The 7,835-nt window shown below is 45.0% G+C and overlaps 1 long non-coding RNA gene across 2 annotated transcripts; it reads right to left on the reverse strand.

Moving 5' to 3' along the window:
- Nucleotides 1–1,337: 1,337 nt before the first annotated feature.
- Nucleotides 1,338–6,389, reverse strand: Gm41046. 2 transcript variants are annotated; one of them, XR_873886.1, is made up of 3 exons: nucleotides 6,277–6,389; nucleotides 2,737–2,846; nucleotides 1,338–1,922 (listed from the first exon to the last, which is right to left on the reverse strand). It is a non-coding gene; the product is annotated as a predicted gene, 41046 (long non-coding RNA). The 2 variants fall into 2 exon arrangements; XR_873887.3 differs by lacking the exon at nucleotides 6,277–6,389 and adding an exon at nucleotides 5,641–5,931.
- Between the last annotated feature and the right edge of the window lie 1,446 nt (nucleotides 6,390–7,835).

Below are 7,835 nucleotides of genomic sequence, written 5' to 3' on the forward strand. Positions count from 1 at the left end.
TGCTTATCTTTAAGAAGAAAAGCATGCTCTTGGGTCTTACGTGCAGACGTGCCCTGGGTACAACATCTGTATTGGGACCAGCTCTGTAAGCAATCAATTTTTAAAGAAAGGCTTAGTGTTTGGCAGAGGTTTAAATTAGAAGGGATATGCCCTGCCAGAGACAGGAGTACATTGTCTCTGATACGCTCACTAGTGAATGACTCTAGGAGTCAGAACCTGGAGACAACAGAATTCAAGTCTTTCAGCTGAGCTGAGAAACTTCTAAGCGTTGTGGAGAGGAAACATGATGTCCTGGGAAGCTCATGGCTCCAAAAATCTCAGAAAGCCACTGGCAGTCATGTGACCCTAGGCAAGGTGACAGACCTTTCAAAATCTCCAATAGCAGTGATACTCGGAAGATTAGACATGGCCCATTAGAGGGGACAATGCAGCACCCTGACCACTGTGGAGCTTAAAAACTTGGTTATGATTAACTCCTGTCATTGCCAGCTCTTAATTGCCTCACACTATGTGAAGCAGGTATTTTAACACAAACAAAACTAAAACTAGCCTAAATCTATCCTACAAAGATCAGACAACAAACAAAAAATTGAAAATTCTCTAGAAAATCAAACAAGGGGAAGAAATAAAAAGCATAAATTGTCCTATCAGAGTTAAAGAGAGATTGTTGGTATAGTTCCTACTAGAGTTAAAGAGAGACTGTTGGTATATTTTTGTAACCATTATTAAGGGCATATAAAAAAGTTAGTCTTGAACAAATTTGACAATTTAAATAAAATGGAAACAATCTTAAAAGTACAACTTACCTAAATGCAACAATAAATGTAAAAGTCTAACTATATCTGTTTACTACTTTATTTTATTATAAACTTATCTATTATTTTCTACTAAAAAAATTAAGTTTACCATAAAAAACCTTACCACAAAGTAAGTCAGAGGTTCATATAACTTTAAGTTCTATCAAACATTTAAGAAAAAATGCTATCAATCTTACTCAATTTTTTCAGAAAATACAAAATTGGCCTATCATCTTGCATGACATTTTAACAGATACTACTAGGTAATAAGTTTGTAGATCGATATAATTTTTAAATATAGATTCAAAAAGCTCTAGATATTAGTTTCATAAAAATCAACAACATAAAACAGAAGTGTGTGTGTGTCTGTGTGTCTGTGTGTCTGTGTGTCTGTGTGTGTGTGTGTGTGTCTGTGTCTGTCTGTGTGTGTATGTGTGAAGTTACTTTTCTTGTTGCTATGATTAAAATTTTAAAAAATCCTAACAGGGGCTGAAGAGATAGCTCAGCAGGTAAGAGCACTGGCTACTCTTCCCAATGGCTGGGATTCATGGTGGCTCCCAACCATCTGTAACTCTAGTTCCAGGTAATCCTATGCCCTCCCCTGTTCTCAATAGATACCAGGCATCTACATGATACACAGATATGCATACAGGCAAACATCCATTCACATAAAGTAAAATAATAATATTTTAAAGAAAATAACAAAAACAATTCAAGGAAAGTTTAGCTTGGCTCACAGTTTGAGGATACTGAACATCATGACAGGGAAATCCTAGCAGCAAAGACCCCTGAGGTCACATTATATCCACAGTTAGAAAGCAAAGAGAAGTGGTCACATTGTAGCCACAGTTAGAAAGCAAAGAACAATGAATGTTACACCAATCTGGTTTCCTTTTCCTCTCTTTTCAGACATGGACCCTAGCCCATGGAATGAGGTATTCACATTTAAGATGAGTCTTCCCATCTCGATTAGCCTAATGTAGAAGTTTCTCATAGATATGCTCAGAGGTTTGTTCCATGGCAACTCAAAATCTATCAAGTTGACAATAAAGATTAAACACCACAATGACCAATTGGATTTTTCCCTGGAATGCTAGATGAATTCAAGTCACTCAGTGTGATTTCCTGCAGTAACAAAACAAAAAGAAAGGTCATAAAGACATCTCCATCCATGAAGCAAGACTTCTGACCAGATCTTATGTCCACTCACTGTAAAAACTATCAGCGGACTAGGAATAGAAACGAGCTTCCTCGGTCTGATAAAAAGCATTTTGAGACATGTACAACTAACATCTTATTTAACCCTGAGATATTGAATTATTTGTCCCACAAGTATTAGGAGCACGACAGAGATGGTCCCTCACATCTCATCTCGACCAATCCCAAGCTAAGGGCTCGTCTGGAAATCATTGCATTCTAGAACAGCATGAAGCCTGCCATGTCATTTCACCTCCCTTCACTAGTTCACAATGCATCCTAATGATACTCACCTGCTCTTTCCTGTCAGATCCACCTCCTAACTCCCACACCTCCCAAGTTTTCAGAATCCAATAAGACCAATATGTGGTGATTCACTGGTGTGGGGCCATCAACCAGAGTGTGGTTAACAGACCAGGAACTATACCCAGAAAGCAGGGAGGGAGGGAGGGAAGGAAGGAAGGAAGGAAGGAAGGAAGGGAGGGAGGGAGGGAGGGAGGGAGGGAGGGAGGGAAGGAGGGAGGGAGGGAAGGGAGAAGGGAAGGGAAGGGAAGGGAAGGGAAGGGAAGGGAAGGGAAGGGAAGGGAAGGGAAGGGAAGGGAAGGAAAAGAAAAGGAGGGGAGGGCAAGACAAGGCAAGGCAAGGCAAGGAAGAACTGGCTCTCTCTTCCTCAGAAGCTACCAACTGCCAACTGCCAATCAAATAGGGAATGGGGGCTTATAAACCCCTCCTCATTCAGTACCTGAACATTGATCGGTGTGGTCTTGTGCAGGTCTTGTGCAAGCAACCACAGCCAAACCCCTCCTGTTCACAGTACATGAGTGCAGCCGTCAGCCGTGTCTAGAGCACTACCTTAAAAAGGAAGCACACACACACACACAAAATAAGAAAAGTTCACTACAATAATTGAATACAAACTCTGAAATCTGACTGTAGTTTCTTATTGAAATTAATTTGAAAAGTCTCTAAAGATTGAACACTTGCTCTCTTCTTTCCCTCCCCTGCATCCCCCAGCCACTCTGAATTCATACTTTTTCCAGTCCCGCTACTTTCCAAGAACCTATGAGATCCATCAAGGATTCACCTGCTAGCATCTCCACTTTGATCTGTGAGCTCCCGTCTGAGGCTTTTTGGGTGCTGCTACCTGGCTTGACTAGCACGCCTTTCAAATTTAGTAATCTTACACTGCAACTCAAACATTACCCAAACTTCGAGGCAGTTGTAGGATAGCTACTACAAATGTCAAATCTATTAGGAAGGATCACTGAAGTAAACAGGGAGCAAGTCTACACTGGGTGGCCAGGGCTCTTGACTTCCCGTGCGATAGTCTACACACAATTGTCCATGTCCAAGTGGAAGCCCATTGCTAGCCCCTACCAATGGCTTGCCTTTTGATGCTACAAGCACTGTCAGCCCTCTGCGGGCTCCAATGAGTTGGATGGGGTCCACAGCCTGAATCCCCATCTTGAGACTACATCTTGAGCTCCAGACACACCTGAGGAGCAAAGGAATACAGACCCTGTACAATGCAGGATGTTGCCAAATTTGCCAGTTTCACTTTGTCTCCTGTGAAGCTATTTGAGTCACAAAACAAATCCCAATTTTTTTTTCTAAAAGGGGAAGCCAGTATAGCAAAGAGGAGGTGAGAGGGAGAATCAAAGAACTCAGAAATAAGAAGCACAGAAGATGCATGAGGTAAAACGCAACTTCAGCTAGGCGTAAACATTATATTTGGTATATGAATAAAGTCTACTTTGAAACAAAGAAATGTAAAGTTCTAAGGACAAAGCTGGCTTCTCCTGCTATCACACAATGATTTAAAGAAAGTCTTCTTTAAGAGCACCAAATTACTGCCTGATGCCAGGACATAAAACACAGGCACTGGTACAGCATGCACGCGCTCGCACACACGTGCTTGAATGCACTGGAACACACACACACACACACACGCACGCATGCACGCATGCACACGCACGCATGCCCACTGCCTGCCATCAGCTCCAAGCCTAGCCAACAGTGTGATTACAAGCTCTGCCTCAGCAACCCTTCCTCTCCAACACAAGGCAGCCCCACGCTGGCTGTTTCTGCCTCCCTCCCTCTTTTCTTGTTCAGAAGCAGAGCTCCTTATCCTGTTGGAAGAGGCCTCTTCCTGAGCTCCCATGTCTCCTTTCGGTTTCGTTGCTCATTTCTTCTCTCTTTCACTACTCCAATCCTGACCTTAAGTTGTTCCCCTTGAGCAGCGCCAGAGACTCCTGAGCCTCCCTGACCCTAACCTGTCCCTTTTCTTGTCCCCACAACCTAAGTTTCCAGTCTCGTTCTCTTTTGAACATCATCACCAGCATTTGAAGGAGCCCCGTGTGTAATTCACCAGCACTGACAGGCCACCTCCCAGGCTTCAATTTAAAGTGCTGAGGGAAGGAAGGAGTACAGAATGGGAGAGCTAGGCTGGGCACCACAGGAATGCCTCTCACCCCTTACAACAGCAGTCTCCAGAGGAACCAGGCCCTGAAGGGCTAGATCACTTGAGGTCTGAATTATGGGGTTTTATGCTAAAATCTACCAATTTTAAAATACAATAAACTGCTGGGCAGTGGTGGCGCAAGCCTTTAATCCCAGCACTTGGGAGGCAGAGGCAGGCAGATTTCTGAGTTCGAGGCCAGCCTGGTCTACAGAGTGAGTTCCAGGACAGCCAGGGCTACAAAGAGAAACCCTGTCTTGATAAAACAAAAAACAAAAACAAAAAACAAAAACAAAAAGAACAAAAACAAACAAACAAACAAAACCCCACCAAACTATAAACTGATTGCATTTTCTTTTTTTAATCCTGAGAGTCAAATAAGATGTCTCTTCTGTTTCCCTTTGTCCTATGGCCCCACATTTGCAAACTATATTTCCTTCAGCTAACATTCTCCCAGGTAGGTTCTGCAGACCCACCAGCACCTTTACAGGGCCTTGCTCTCATCTCAGCCCTCCAACGCCTTCTGGGCACGTGACCTGCTTTATGGCAGATTCGTTGTTAAACCAAGATTTGGAGCTATGTAACTGCCCTTCCTGCCATCACCCGGTGTCTTGCTTTCTCTAACGCCTCTTTTGTTGTTTTTCTAATGTATGTATGTGTGTGTGTGGGGGGGGGGGGGGGTCAGGGGGCAGGGTATAGCTGGGGTAGGAGGAGGGCTCACACTTGCATGGAGGCCAAAGGTCGATGTCAGGGATATCTTTTTATTATTCTTCCCCTTTTTTGAGGCAGGGCCTCTCACTGGATCTAGGGGTTCAGTTATTTAGCTAGGCTGGCCAGCCAGACATCTGGGGGATTTGCCTGTCTCTGGTGCGCCAACTCACCCAGTCCTTCTCCTTATGCTGAGGTTATAGCGCCCCCTAGAGGGCTCATAAAAGTGCAGGGACTGCACGCTCAGATGCTAGGGACGACAAAGACTTTACACCTGAGCCGCCTCCCAGCCCCTCTACCTTATCTAACGTGATCTTCCTTGTTAAGACCCTCTTGTTGTAAAAAGCCTCTCTTCTCTGATACAGAACTTATTTCACCCTCCTTCCTACACCTCTTCCCAGCTCCAGTGTCGAATTTGCGCCGATAGCGTAAACCGCCAATGTTAACTCATCAACTTCCTTTACCCCAGTCACCACTAACCGTCTTCATTTCAGCCCTGTCCTCCTGAGCAGACTCAGACTGCACCAGCTGCTTTCTGCCGCCTGACCCCGAGTCCACAGCCACTTCTCTGTGCCCCTCGATCTTTTGTCCTGAATAGCCGCCCCCTACTTCCTTCCTAGGTTAATACCGCAATCCTTATCAGCTTCACTACAGCATCCTCCAACCTCCAAATGCCTTTCCAGGCTCTGGTTGGTCATCTCCTCTTTACTCCACTGCAGCCTGGGACAGTAGCTTCCCTCGGCTTACTTAAAATGGAACGTTATGACCCTACGCACTGACGCTGTCACCCCACAGCTGTGCTCCTGCGCTCCCACCCCAGGTCTCTATGCTACAAGCGTCTATTGGTTGCCTAAACACAGCCTTGACCCAATGCTTAATCCACTCTCTGCATGAGCTAGCCTCCTTTCCCTTTCCCCAAACCACAAAGCAGTAAACCCCTTCCTGATGCCACATCTGCTCCCTACTAGCGTAGTCCTTTTCTTCTCTGAAACCCCATCAGCCCGCATCTTTGTGCCTGCGTTCCATGTGCAACGTGTGGTGTGGCCACGGGCTACTCGTGGCAGCACGTGGTCAGGATAGTTATGAACGCTTCCCAATACCAAATCAGAAACTTACTTAAAACATGATGAGATACCGTCCCAATTCTTAAACTTGATGGTGTAGTTCTCAGACGTAAACTTTGTACAGGGCAATGTGGTGTCACAGTGTCAAAAGGCTGGATGCGCTTGGCAGCGTTTTGAGTGTGTGTGCTAGCTTTAAGAGTGTGAGTTTCCTGGGCTTGACTCCCCTGCCTTCTCAGCACAGATACTTCCTGCTACATATATTTGAGGACTGTGTAACGGCCAGTATCCCAACAGGGGGTAATACTATCTTACAAGTTTTTATCAACAGGATTTTCGTCTAGGAGCATGATAAAGTAAGACCTCCCTGTCTCATTAAGTTATGAAAGCTTAAGCCGGGTGTGGTGGCGCAGGCCTTTAATCCCAGCACTCGAGAGGCAGAGGCAAGCGGATTTCTGAGTTTGAGGCCATCCTGGTCTACAAAGTGAGTTCCAGGACAGCCAGGGCTATACAGAGAAACCTTGTCTCAGGAGAAAAAAAAAAGTTATGAAAGCTTAGGCTTATAACCACACATACACAGTGAGTTACAGGTGCAATCCCACTTCTCGTTTCTAATCTGACTCTGGGAGACTTTAAGACTATTTCCAGCAGCCCCTCTCCCCACTTCCTCCTCCTCCTCCCCGGCCCTCTCCTGTTACCTCCCTCCCTCCACTTCCCCTTCCTCCAACAGTGCTGTGTGCATGAGACCACACTGGACTTGCTCTCTCTGGGATTCAGCCCAGGTCTCATCCATAAAGTTATCTTGGCCCACAAAGCTTTCACGTTCTTCCATTTCAAGACAAACGTAGTGAGTTTCCATTGAAGTAGAAATAGTTCCCACGTAGTTAAAAAAAAAAAATAATTCAAGAGCTGAGGCCCAGTCAGTAAAATACTTGCCGCACAGACATGAGACCTGACTTGAAGCCACAGCATCTCAGCATCATCTTATGCTGAGCTTAATGGTGTACACATATCACCCTAGCCCTGTGGATGAGGGGCAGAGACAGGAAGATCCCTGCAGATCACTGCCTAGTCTGTTCTAGCCGAATAATGAGCCTTGGATTTAGTGAAAGACCCTGCCTCAAAAACTAAAGTGGAAAGAAATGGAAGAGACCCAGTACTGAACTCTGACCTTCATATACATGCATGCACACCAACATACACATATGCATGTTGTGGGTGGGCCTGGTGCTCTTTATATTTTGGTGCTAATCCTGCTTTCCTGGGAGGGGTCATGAACAAGGAGTGAGTCACATACTTATGTGACTTCAATCCCCTAATGAATAAAGGAGCCAATCACTGGGCGAGTAGGAAGGACTTTCAAGTTGGACGAAGGAAGAGAGGGTTAGAGGCTATTGGAACGGTAATGGCATAAGGTCTACATGTAGCTACTAGTGTCTCCTGGTTTCAGTGGTGGATCCATCAGGATTCGCCACCAGAGGAATCAGATTTAATACTGCTTACAAGATTAGGTTTAGTTGTTGCACCCAGAGATTGAGTTACCATTGTTTCTGAGCTAAATTTGTGTGGTGTTTTTCTTCTCTCAGGAACTTGACTGGGTTCCAGAGACAAAAG

This window comes from Mus musculus, chromosome 13 (genome assembly GCF_000001635.26).
Source record: "Mus musculus strain C57BL/6J chromosome 13, GRCm38.p6 C57BL/6J".
NCBI lineage: Eukaryota > Metazoa > Chordata > Mammalia > Rodentia > Muridae > Mus > Mus musculus.